The following is a 14130-nucleotide window of genomic DNA, read 5'->3' on the forward strand; positions in this document are numbered from 1 at the left end:
TCATAATAAAAAAAATTAAAAAGCAAAAAAAAATTACACTGTTGCTGTACTAATAGTATGTTTAGAGACCTAATCTGAGTAACATTGGGGAGCAATTCTTAAGTAAAAAAATATGCTTAATAAAGATGCAATGTGATGAATCTCAAGCATACTCTGCTGAGTGAAAGAGTCTAGTTTCAAAGTTACCTACTGTATGATTCCATTTATATGACATTCTCAAAAAGACAAAACAATAGCAATGGAGAATGCATCAGTGGTTGCCAGGGTTTGGGGATGGAGGATATGTAACTTCAAAGTGATAGCATGAGGGAGTTCTTGGGGATGAAAGAACTGAAACTGTTCTATATCCTGATTGTCGTGGTGATTACAAAACTCTATATATGTTTTTAAAATCCATAGAACCATATACGAAGAAGTCAACTTTCCTACATATTAATTTTAAAACTAAAGTTGAGAAGAAATGTACTTTTCCCTTAAAAGTGCAAAATCAAGTTTACCCTCTAAAAATTCACATGGTAACTTCAAGATGCTCAAGGTCTGAAGAATAGGCATGAAAAGGCCTTTTGGGAAAAGATTATGAAAACCCTCTGAGCTCCTCCTAAGGAAGGTACTGAATCTAAGCAGTTGGAGCAAATGTCTGGAGGACCTGGCCGAGCAATGGAATGGGGTTTGTAGCCAATCATCCACAGCTTTTCATTCCCCCTCAGTTTCTCTTGTGATCAGAGTCAGCTGACTGGTTGAATAGGGGTAGCGGTGAATTTTGACTGTACAGAGTTAAAAGGCCCTTTTAGGCCTCATATGTTGGCTCCATGAGTAGTGATCAGGCCAGTGATTCCTGTTTCGGAAGGGCTTGAGTGGGGACAGGTTGAGATGCCCTCTTTTGGTCTCCTAGTGCTGCCCTCTAATATGAAGAGTTATATAGCAAATGCCTGCTTTTTCACGAAAGTTATTTTCAATTAATTTTGGTTAGTGAGAATTTTCAGAAGGTGGACAATACCTCTTTGAGTTATTAGAGGCCCCCTAAGGTGCTACATACCCACATTTGGGGAGTCATTGTTCTCGATGCTATCCAGTCTGGTAGCCAGATAGACAATTAGTTTCATGGCTGCACAATGAGTCAGATTCCTTAGTGCAGCTTCTGGCAAAATGTTCAAGACCCGCAATTTTTTGTCTTTATCTTTTTTTTTAACTAAACTTATTTTTTTAAATACAAAAGTACTTATTTAGAGTAATAAAAGAAATTATACAAAAATACAAATTTTAAAAGACTGACAAATGTAAAAACATAATTTTTTTATGAACCTTTTGGAATATCTTTTATTTTGCATATTAAAATATATTTCTGCTTTTTGTATAAAGTACCTGCATACATACTTGGATAAGAAATAAAACTTAACATAAAAGTTATCAATTCATTGCAACAAAAGCTGTCTAAGAGCAACACATTGTATTTGGTGCTCTGGGGCTGTAAAAATGACTCCAACACAAACCTTGTCCTCCTGGAGAAGATACTTACACAGATGACTTCATACAGGATGGCATGAGGTCACAGTCATGGGGTCTGGAGAACAAATGGGGCTCACTTCTGCTTGACCTTGAAATTTCTACTTAGATACTATTTTAATAGGCTATCCTTACCTGACAGCTTATCCATCTGGTTTTCCTATCTTTTTTTATTAAGGTATCATTGATATACAATCTTATGAAGGTTTCACATGAGCAACATTGTGGTCACTACATTCCCCCATTATCAAGTCCCTACCACATACCCCATTACAGTCACTGTCCGTAAGCACAGTAAGATGCCTCAGAGTCACTACTTGTCTTCTCTGTGCTATACTGCCTTCTCCGTGCTATACTGCCTTACCTGTGCTCCCCCTATATTATGTGTGCCAATCATAATACTCCTTAATCCCCTTCTCCCTCCCTTCCCAGCCACCCTCCCCAACCCCTTTCCCTTTGGTAACCGCTAGTCGATTCTTGGGTTCTGTGAGTTAAACTTATTTTGAGTTAACTGTAGATTCACGTGCAATTGTAAGAAACAATACAGTGAGATACTGTGTACCCTTTCCCCAGTTTCCCTTAGTGGTAACATCTTGTAAAACTAGTTTTTAAATCAAGATACTGACATTGCTATAACCTACTGATCTTGTGCAGATTTCCGATTTTACTTGTAATCAATTGTTTGTGTGTTGTTTATGTAGTTCTATGCAATTTTATCACATCGATTTATGTATCCACCAGCACAATACAGAATTGTACTATCACCACAAGGATACTTCCTACTACCCTTTGCAGCCACACCCACTTTCTAAACTGCCTTATTCCCTAACCCCTGACACTCACTATCCTGTTCCCCATCCCTATTTTTTTTGTCATTTCAAGGGTATTATATAATCATACAGTATATAACTGTTTAAGATTGGATTTTTCTCACTCAGTAAAATTCCCAGGGGATTCACTCAAGTTATTGTGTGAATCGATCGATACCCCATTTCTTTTTATTGCTGAATAGTATTCCATGGCATGAATGTACTACCATTAATTGAACCACTAATCTGTTGAAGAACACATGTATGAGACATCCAGTTTCTCCACATCCTCACTAGCAGCATTTGGTACTATTCTGATAGGTGTGTAGTGATATCTCATTGTGGTTTTAATTGGCATTTTCCTAATGGCTAATGATGCTGAACATCTTGTCATTACTTGCCATCATACATCTTTAATGAAATGTCTTCATATCTTTTGCCCATTTTCTAATTGGATTGTTTGAGTTTGGGAGTTCTTTATGTATTCTGAAAGATACAAATTCTTTATCAGATATGTGGTTTGCAAATATTTTTTACAGTCTGTAGCTTGACTTAATTGGATCTCTCATAGAGTAAAACTTTTTTAATTTTGATGAAGATCAATTAATAGATTTTCCCTTTATGGATCATGCTTATGGTTTTAAGCCTAAGAACTCTTTGCTAAGCCCTAGATCATGCAGCCTTTCTATGTTTTTTTCCTACAAGTTTTATAGTTTTATACTTTAAGTCTCTGATCCATTTAGTTAATTTTTGTATAAAGTGTGATGTGTAGGTCCAAATTTGCTTTTTTTCTTTTTTACCTGTGGATGTCAACTGTTCCTGCACTATTTGTTGGAAAAGCAGTGTTTCTTCCACTGAACTACTTTCACACCTTTGTCAAAAATCACTTAAGTTTTGTGGGGGTCTGTCTCTGGGTTCTTTGTTCTGTTCCATTGATCTATGTGTCTACCCTCCACAGTTACCACACTGTCTTGCTTACTGTAGCTATATAATAAGGCTTTACATTGGGTAGAGTGATTACTCCGAGTTTATTCTTTTTTATTATTATTATTATTATTTATTTATTTTTGTTTTTTTTTAAATAAGGTACTACTGATACACAATCTTATGCTCAGGTTTCACATGAGCAACATTGTGGTTACTAGATTTCCCCCTATTATGAAGTCCCCACCACATACCCCATTATAGTCACTATCCATCAGCATAGTAAGATGCTACAGAGTCACTACTTGTCTTCTCTGTGCTACCCTGTCTTCCTCATGATCCCCCATATTATGTGCACTAATAATAATATCCCTTAATGTCCTTCTCCCTCCCTTCGCACCCACCCTCCGCAGCCCCTTTCCCTTTGTTAACCATTAGTCCATTCTTGAGTTCTTAGTCTGCTGCTGTTTTGTTCCGTCAGTTTTTGCTTTGTTGTTACTCTCCACAAATGAGTGAAATCATTTGGTACTCGTCTTTCTCCACCTGGCTTATTTCACTGTGCATAATACCCTCTAGCTCCATCCATGTTGTTGCAAATGGTAGGATCTGTTTTCCTCTTATGGCTGAATAATATTCCACTGTGTATATGGACCACCTCTTCTTTATCCATTCATCTACTGATGGACACTTAGGTTGCTTCCATTTCTTGGCTATTGCAAATAGTTCTGCGATAAACATAGGGTTGCGTATGTCTTTTTGAATCTAGGATCCTGTTTTCTTAGGGCAACTTCCTAGGAGTGGAATTCCTAGATCAAATAGGATTTCTATTTTTAGTTTTTTGAGGAACCTCCATAGTGCTTTCCACAATGGTTGAACTAGTTTACATTCCCACCGGCAGTGTAGGAAGGTTCCCCTTTCTCCCCCTTTCTCCGCATCCCTGCCAGCATTTGTTGTTGCGTGTCTTTTGGATGTTGGCCATCCTAACTGGTGTGAGGTGATATCTCACTGTGGTTTTATTTGCATTTCTCTGATGATTAGCAATACGGAACATCTTTTCATGTGCCTGTTGGCCATATGAATTTCTTCTTTGGAGAAATGTCTGTTCATATTCTCTACCCATTTTTTAATAGGGCTATTTGCTTTTGGGTATTGAGGCATGTGAGTTCTTTATATATTTTGGATGTCAACCCCTTATCGGATATGTCATTTACAAATATATTCTCCCATACTGTAAGATGCCTTTCTGTTCTACTGATGGTGTCCTTTGCTGTGCAGAAGCTTTTTAGTTTGATGTAGTCTCATTTGTTCATCTTTGCTTTTGTTCCCCTTGCCCGAGGAGATATGTTCATGAAGAAGTTGCTCATGTTTATATTGAAGAGATTTTTGCCTATGTTTTCTTCTAAGAGTTTTATGGTTTCATGACTTACATTCTTTGTCTTTACATGACTTTACATGTCTTTTACATGACATTACAGGTCTTTGATTCATTTTGAGTTTTACTTTTGTGTATGGAGTTAGACAGTAATCCAGCTTCATTCTCTTACATTTAGCTGTCCAGTTTTGCCAGCACCAGCTGATGAAGAGGCTGTCCTTTCCCCACTGTATATCCATGGCTCCTTTAACATATATTAATTGGCCATATACATCTGGGTTTATATCTGGGCTATTTTGTTCCATTGATCTATGGGTCTGTTCTTGTGCCAGTACCAAATTGTCTTGAGTACTGTGGCTTTGTAGTAGAGCTTGTAGTTGGGAAGTGTTATCCCCACCTCCCACTTTATTCTTCCTTCTCAGGAATGCTTTGGCTATTCAGGGTCTTTTGTGGTTCCATATGAATTTTAGAACTATTTGTTCCAGATCGTTAAAGAATGCTGTCAGTGTTTTGATAGGGATTGCATTGAATCTGTAGATTGCTTTAGGCAGAATGGCCATTTTGAGAATATTAATTCTTCCGACCCAAGAGCATGGGATGAATTTCCATTTATTAGAATCCTCTTTAATTTCTCTCATGAGTGTCTTGTAGTTTTCAGGGTATAGGTCTTTCACTTCCTTGGTTAGGTTTATTCCTAGATATTTTGTTGTTTTTGATGCAATTGTGAATGGAATTGTTTTCCTGATTTCTCTTTCTACTAGTTCATCATTAGTGGATGGGAATGCAACAGATTTCTGTATATTAATTTTATATTCTGCAACTTTGCTGAATTCAGATATTAGATCTAGTAGTTTTGGAGTTGATTATTAAGGGTTTTTTATGTACAATATCATGTCATCTGCACACAGTGACAGTTTGACTTCTTCTTTTTCAATCTGGATGCCTTTTCTTTCTTTGTGTTGTCTGATTGCCATGGCTAAGACCTCCAGTACTATGTTGAATAAAAGTGGGGGGAGGTGGGCATCCTTGTCTTGTTCCTGACCTTAGAGGAAAAGCTTTCAGCTTCTCGCTGCTACGTATGATGTTGGCTATGGGTTTGGCATATATGGCCTTCATTACGTTGAGGTACTTGATCTCTATATCCATTTTGTTGAGAGTTTTTATCATGAATGGGTGTTGAATTTTGTCAAATGCTTTTTCAGCATCTATGGAAATGATCATGTGATTTTTGTCCTTCTTTTTATTGATGTAGTGGACAATGTTGATGGATTTTGGAATGTTGTACCATCCTTGCATCCCTGGAATGAATCCCACCTCATCATAATGTTATCATCCTCTTGATGTATTTTTGAATTAGGTTTGCTAATACTCTGTTGAGTATTTTTGCATTTATGTTCATCAAGGATATTGGTCTGTAATTTTCTTTTTTTGTGGGGTCTTTGCCTGTTTTTGGTATTAAGAGTGATGCTGGCTTCATAGAATGAGTTTAGAAGTATTCCCTCCTCTTCTATTTTTTGGAACACTTTAAGAATGGGTGTTATGTCTTCTCTATAAACGTCTGACAAAATTCAGTGGTGAATCCATCTGGTCCGGAGGTTTTGTTCTTGGGTAGTTTTTTGATTACCAATTCAATTTCTTTGCTGGTAATTGGTCTATTCAGATTTTCTGCTTCTTCCTGTGTCAGTCTTGGAAGGTTGTATTTTTCTAGAAAGTTGCCCATTTCTTCTAGGTTATCCAATTTGTTAGCATATAATTTTTCATAGTATTCTCTAATAATTCTTTGTATTTTGGTGGTGTCCGTATTGATTTTTCCTTTCTCACTTCTGATTCTGTTTATGTGTGTAGATTCTTTTTTTTTCCTTGGTAAGTCTGGCTAGGGGTTTATCTATTTTGCTTATTTTCTCAAAAAACCCGCTCTTGATTTCATTAATTCTTTCTATTGCTTTATTATTCTCCATTTTATTTATTTCTTCTCTGATCTTTATTATGACCCTCCGTCTACTGACTCTGGGCCTCATTTGTTCTTCTTTCTCCAGTTTCAAGAATTGTGAATTTAGACTAATTCACTTGGGGTTGTTCTTCCTTCTTTAAATAGGCCTGGATTGCTATATACTTTCCTCTTAGAACTGCTTTCGCTGCATCCCACAGAAGTTAGGGAGCTGTTGTTTTCATTTGTCCCAATATATTTGCTTGATCTCTGTTTTAATTTGGTCATTGATATATTGATTACTTAGAAGCATACTGTTAAGGCTCCATGTGTTTGTGAGCCTTTTTTGGTTTTTTTTGTACAGTTTATTTCTAGTTTCATACCTATGTGATCTGAGAAGTTGGTTGGTACAATTTCAGTCTTTTTGAATTTGCTGAGGTTCTTTTTGTGGCCTAATATGTCATCTATTCTGAAAATGTTCCATGTGCACTTGAGAAGAATGTATCTTGTTGCTTTTGGGTGAAATGTTCTATAGATGTCTGTTAGATCCATGTGTTCTAATGTGTTGTTCAGTGCCTCTGTCTCCTTACTTATTTTCTGTCTGGTTGATCTGTCCTTTGGACTGAGTGATGTGTTCAAATCTCCTAAAATGAATGCACTGCACTCTATTTACCCCTTTAATTCTGTTAGTATTTGTTGTACATATTTGGGTGCTCCTATGTTGGGTGCATAGATATTTATAATGGTTATATCCTCATGTTGGACTGACTCCTTTATCATTATAATGTCCTTATCTCTTGTTACTTTCTTTGTTTTGCAGTTTATTCTTTACAAAAAATCATTTGAGCTATTCCAGGTCCTTTGCCCTTCCATAAATACTTTATAATAAGCCTATCAACATGTACAAAAATCCTTGCTGGATTCTTGATTGAGATTTCATTGACCTATAGATCAATTTGGGGAAAACTGACATCTTTACTAAGTTGAGTCTTCCAATCCATGAACACAGCAAGCCTCTCAAATTATTAATGTCTTCTTTGAGTTCTTTCTTCAGTGTTTTGTAATTTTTACCATACAGATCCTATACAGGTTTGTAAAGTTAATACCTAAAAATTTAATTTTCTTTGGAGCAATTATAAATGCTTTGTGTTCTTTAGTTAGATTTCCACATTGTTAGTACATAGAAATGTGATTCATTTTTGTGTGTTGATCTTGTATCATATGACCTTGCTGAATTCAATTATTAGTTCTAGAAGGTTTTTTTTGATTTTGTTATTTTTTAATGGAGATCCTGAGTCTTCTGCAAATAGAAACAGTGCTACTTGATTCTTTCCAATCTGCTTGTCTTTTATCTCTTTTTCCTGCCTTGTTGTGCTCACTAGAACTTCTAGTATAATGTTATATAGAAGAGTAAGAATGGATGTACTTACCTTGTTTCAATATTAAGAAGGAAAACATTCAGTCTTTCACTATTAAATACAATGTTAGTTATTTGTAGTTTTTTGTAGATGTTCTTTATGAGGTTAGGGAATAGAGTTCCCCTCTATTTCTAGTGTACTGAGAGTTTTTGTTATGAATAAATGTTGAATTTTGTTAAATGTTTTTCTGTGTCCATTGATAAGGTCATAGGGTTTTTCTTTAGTCTGTTGATATGGTGCACTACACTGATTGATTTTAAAATATTGAACCAGCTTTGCATACATGGAATAAATCCCATTTGACCATGGTGTATAGTTCTTTTATACATTTTTGGATTAATTTTGCTAATATTTTGTTGAGGATTTTTGTGTCTAAGTCTAGAAGTAGTACCCTGCTGTAGTTTTCTTTTTTTGGTTCTGTCTTTGTCTGGTTTTGGTATCCTTCTTGGACTCTTTTGAATGTTTGATCTTTTGTATTTTCCCATAAGCCTTTGAGGCTCTATTTTTTTCCAGTCTATTTTCTCTCTGTTGTTCAGACGAGTAAATTCTATTGCTGTATCCTCAAGTTCACCGATTCTATCCTCTATCATCTCCACTATACTACTGAGCCTACCCAGTAAGTTTTATTTTTAAATTTCTGTTATTGTATTTTCAAGTTCTATATAATTTCCACCTGGTTTTCTTTTATAACTTGTACTTCTTTGCTGAGATTTTCTATTTTTGTTGTTTGTTTCAGGAGCATTTGCCAATTGAAGCATTTTTGTGATGGCTGCACTTGTCAGATAATTCTAAGATATAATTCATCTCAGTATTGATGTCAGTTGATTGTCTTTTCTCATTTGAGTTGTGATTTTTCTAGTTCTTGGTATGATGAGTGATTTTTCACTGTATTCTGGACATTTTGGCTATTATATCAGGAGACTGTTTAAATCTTGTATTTTAGCAGGCAGTCTCTCTGTTTAAGTTTAGCACATAGGTCCTGTCCTACTTTTGTGGGCTGCAGTTCCAATGACAATTTAATTTTCAGAGCCTCTGTGGTGCTATTTTGGTCTGCTTGCTTAATGTGGTGCCGCTGGGGCCCTCACTGGTCCCTGCTGGTGCTGTATGGGAGAGAAGAAGGTGCTTTACCAGGCTGGGTTGCCTAATGCCTCTAGGTGGAAGTGAGTCTCTAGTCTAGGGAAACAAAGAATCTGGCTTTGTTTGTTCTGCTGGAACCCCATGCCAGTGCTGTATGCCCTCCTGGTATCTCTCATAGGGAGAAGTGACCCTCAAGACCATGGGGATAAAGAGGCTTCCTGCACTAGAATACTTGTTGTGCTGGTATTTGTCCGTGATGGTGCCCTGGTTACACAATATCTTGTGGTGGGGTAAGGGAGTCTCTGGCTTGGTGGAAAAGGAGAGCCCTTCCTCTGGCTGCTTATTTCCAGTGGGACTCCCTGCTAGCTGCAAGGCCCACCCAGTGTTAGCAGGATTCCCAACCAGTCCAGAGGAAGAAGGAGCCTACCTGAGGCACCTTCTGTTGCTAGGCTGGGCCTGGCTTGTCTTCTGTTGTGTAGGGAGTCATAAGCCACCCTGCTACTAAGGTGTCCCTCCAGTCCTATGTTCCTAACTACTGCCTTCCTCTTCATACCTTTCAGAATTCTCCTTTGATTGCCTCTTGAATTATTTATAGGATTTATAGTTATACTTGGCTGGAAGGAGCAGGGAGAAATGAGGCTGCCATCTTGTCCAGACTGGAAGTAGGAGACCAATTTTGCATTGGTTTCTGCTGCTGCTTCTGTGAGGAATGACTCGGGCTTTCCTCCGCCAACCTTTCCTGGGTGAAAAGAAGCTCAGGAGGCTTTGTTTTCACTAACATATCACGCCCCTGGTTTTTTGGTGTGTGTTTGTATTTATGTATATTTTTTGTTTGTCTTTGACAAGAAAGGCTGGCAGAGATCAGCCTTGAAATAGAAACTATGTTACAGTAGGGCAAATATTCTGACAGGACCCTGAGTAAGCTGTGGATTTGTCTTGCCTATAAGATACTCCTACGCCACTTTTCCTTTTGGTGTGTTAAAAATAACTAGATATATATGATGTGTGCACAACAATGTGAAAGTACTAAATGCCTCTGAATTATAGATTTTTAAATGGCTAAAGTACTGAATTTTACATTACATGAATTTTATCTCAATAAAAAAATAAATACACATACATAGTTAAGCTCATCCATTAATGTATCAAAGGAGACTACATCTTTAGGCAAAAACATAATCCATTGTTTAATAATAATTTTAAAACAGATACTCCTATGCCACTACACTCACAGGATCATATTTGAGGACTTAGAACAACCAAAATATGCTATTTCCATATAGGAGAGAGACAGAAAATAAGATTGTAAAACATTTTCCTTCCTGTGTATAAAACCTTGGGACATCAGTACATGGCATACTCTGAGCAGCACTGTTTCTCAAGCAGAAGTAAAATGCCACTGAGAAGACACATGTTTGCCATGGTACGCTGCATCATGATCCCCCAAAGGTATCCATGTCCTAATCCCTGGCATTTGTGAATATATTATCTTATATAGTAAAAGGGACTTCACAGGTATGATTAAATTAAGGATTTGAGATAGAGGGATTATCCTAGATTATCCAGATGGGTCTAATCTAATTACAGAGTCCCTGAAAGAGAGAGGCCAGGAGGGTCAGAGTCAGAGAAGGCAATGTGACTATGGAAGCTGAGCTCAGAGAATAAGAGAGAGATTTGAAGGTGCCATCTGCTGGCTTTGAAGATGGAGCAAGAGTCCATGAGTCAAGGACTACAGGCAGCCTCTAGAAGCCTGAAAATCGACTTGTGATCTCCAAAACAGTAACAATAAATTTGTGTTATTTTAAGCCATGAAGTTTACGGTAATTTGTTACAGCAGCAATAGGAAACTAATACACTGACAGAGTACAAGTGACATGGTCAGGGTGGGAGGTCAGATGGCATTGTAGAGTAGTAGGAGCAGGGCTGCTGCACAAGCACATGCTAAGAACATGAGACTCTAGTCTGGAAAGGTAAAACCCAAGGGGAGATTGGCTCAAAGTCTAGACTGCTGCTGTCCAATAGAACTTTCTGCGATGATGGAACTGTTCTATATCTGTGCTCTCCAATATGGTAGCAACTGGTCATGTGACTACTGACAACTTGAAATGCGGTTAGTACTACTGAGGAACTTCACTTTTTATTTGATTTACTCAATTTATATTCAAAGTTTAAAAGCCACATGTAGCTAGTGGCTGCTGTATTGGACAAAAGTCTCTACCATTATAAACAATGTGGATAAGGTGAATACAAACTTATTCATTAAATTCTTCAGTGCTAGAAAACTAGCTTGCCAAAAATAGGTTATATAAAATTTAAGTAGCAACAACACTTCTCTGAAAGTGATATAATAACATAACCATATTATAACCACAAATATAATATAACCATAAACCTAGAACAGAAAAAAAATCTAAACAGAATATAAAATTGCTATTATAAAACCCATGAACTTCAGAGGAGATGCATAAAGTCAGTCCTTGGTCAAACAACTGTACACCAGAAGAATTTAGAATACACTGATCTCAGCCCCTGACACCAAAAGGCATACAGCTGACAGTTGAAGGAGATAGAATTTCAAAAGCATAGAAATCTGGGACCCATTTAATAAAGACATATTCCTACATGCCTCAGAGGTCCAGGGCAATAGCAGATGGCCATAATGGCCACTCTGACTCACAAAGCAAGGTTAAATTACATTCTGAATCATCTGTTTAAGAAGGCAAAAAGCAGTGAATGATGCAATCAATAAAAAAAGAAAGAAAAACTCAACAGAGGAAATGGGTAAATGCAAAACAAAGCAATAACTATCTTCCCAATGTCATGCAAAACCCCTCCTTTTAGGGTTCCTGTCACTGTGCCATACCATCCCTCCAGCTGCTTGTCACTGTCACGTAGGCAGGACTGATATGCACCAGAGTTGATAACTCACTTCAAAGTACTCTCTCACCATCACCAACAACACAGTTCTCCACTATATTTACATTACCTGTCACACAACTTCCAAATCTGAATCAGTGAAGTCATCTACCACTGCTGTTTCTATTTCTATGCTGCTGAGCCCTGGCAGAGGAAATAACACAATGGTATAGACAGGATCATCTTGAAAAGCATGGTCTCTGTGGAATATTACATAGCAGTTAAATGTGCAAGAAATCTGTATGTGTCAATATGGAAAAATATTCAAGGCACATTAAATAAAAAATCAAGTGGCTATAATAAGAAAGATAGATATTAACAAGTGTGGGTGAAAATATGCAGAAATTGGAACCCTCACAGGCTGCTGGTGAAAACCTAAAATGGTGCTACCACTTCAGAAAACCTTCTGGCAGTTACTCAAAATGTCAAATACAGAGTTACCATATGACTCAGAATTCCACTTCTGGGTATATACTCAAGAAACACTGAAATATATGTCCACACATAACTTGTAATTGGAAGTTCATAACAATATTATTAATAATAGCCAAAAAGCAGAAACAATCCAATGTCCATCCACTGATGAATGAACAAAATGTGGTCCATACATACAATGGGATATTATTCAGCAGTAAAAAGAATGAAGCCCTGAAAGAGTGGACGGTTTGAAACATGGTGGACAACATAGACCAGCAGCTAACTTGCAGCACCGTAGAAGAGCCCCTGGATCTCATGAGGCTCAGCAGAATGAGCAAAGTTTTGGGAAAATGAGAAAGGACAGAGAGCTTTGAGGCAGATTACATGCTTATGATCAACATTTAAATATGATATTGGGAGATGTGGAAGACACAGTGACTATTACAGAAACCGATGAAAAGATACATAAACCAACAAAACAGAATACTTTGATGCTCTTTTCCAAGGAGACGGTGTTGGACTAGTTGCCCCTCCACTGAGAATTGGCTGAAGCAAAGAATTTATCCTGTATGGAATAAGGAGACTTTATAGGACTGCCTCTTTAAATGTAGAAGATACTCAAAAAGAGAAAGCTGCATAAATTTTAATACTAAGAAATGACCAAGCATTCCTCTACTCCTGAAATGAGTTGATTTGCAGATAACTCACAAATTCTTAAGCTAAATGGCATTTTTATTTTTCTCCAACCCTTTCAATAAGTGTGATCACCAACATAGAGGGAAAAAAAAAAGAATGAAGCTCAAAGCCATGCTACAACATGGATGAACCTTGAAAACATTGTGCTCAGCAACTTCTTCCTGAGGGCATCTCCCCGAGCAAGGGAAGCAAAAGCAAAAATGAACTCATGGGACTACATCAAACTGAAAAGTTTCTGTACAGCAAAGGACACCATAAACAGAACAAAAAGGCATCCTACAGTATGGGAGAATATATTTGTAAATGACATATCCGACAAGGGGTTAACATCCAAAATATATAAAGAACTTACACATCTCAACACCCAAAAAGCAAATAACCTGATTAACAAATGGGCAGAGGATATGAAGAGACAGTTCTCCAAAGAAGAAATTCAGATGGCCAACAGACACATGAAAAGATGCTCCACATCACTAATCATCAGGGAAATACAAATTAAAACCACAATGAGATATCACCTTACTGCAGTGAGGATAGCCACCATCCAAAAGACTAAGAACAACAAATGCTGGTGAGGATGCGGAGAAAAGGGAACCCTCCTACACTGCTGGTGGGAATGTAAGCTAGTTCAACCATTGTGGAGAGCAATATGGAGGTTCCTCAAAAAACTCAAAGTAGAAATACCATTTGACCCGGGAATCCCACTCCTTGAAATTTACCCAAAGAATACAACTTCTCAGATCCAAGGACATATGCACCCCTATGTTTATTGCAGCACTATTTACAATAACCAAGATATGGAAGCAACCTAAGTGTCCATCAGTAGATGAAGGGATAAAGAAGATTTGGTACATATACATAGAGAATACTATTCACCCATAAGAAAGAAACAAATCCTACCATTTGTAACAACATGGATGGAGCTGAAGGACATTATGCTCAGTGAAATAAGCCAGGCGGAGAAAGACAAGTGCCAAATGATTTCCCTCGTTTGTGGAGTATAAAAACAAAGCAAAACTGAAAGAAAAAAATAGCAGCAGACTTAGAGACTCCAAGAAGGAACTAGTGGTT

General features: G+C 37.3%; 1 protein-coding gene and 1 pseudogene across 2 annotated transcripts in view; one reads left to right on the forward strand and one right to left on the reverse strand.

Annotated features, from left to right (window-relative positions):
- LONRF3 (LON peptidase N-terminal domain and ring finger 3) overlaps positions 1-14130 on the reverse strand; it is a 144112-nt gene that overhangs the window by 93079 nt on the left and 36903 nt on the right. The gene's annotated exons all lie outside the window — the stretch shown is intronic.
- LOC130681929 (U6 snRNA-associated Sm-like protein LSm3) lies at positions 11378-13328 on the forward strand (annotated as a pseudogene).

Source organism: Manis pentadactyla, chromosome X, assembly GCF_030020395.1.
Source record: "Manis pentadactyla isolate mManPen7 chromosome X, mManPen7.hap1, whole genome shotgun sequence".
Classification (NCBI taxonomy): Eukaryota; Metazoa; Chordata; class Mammalia; order Pholidota; family Manidae; genus Manis; species Manis pentadactyla.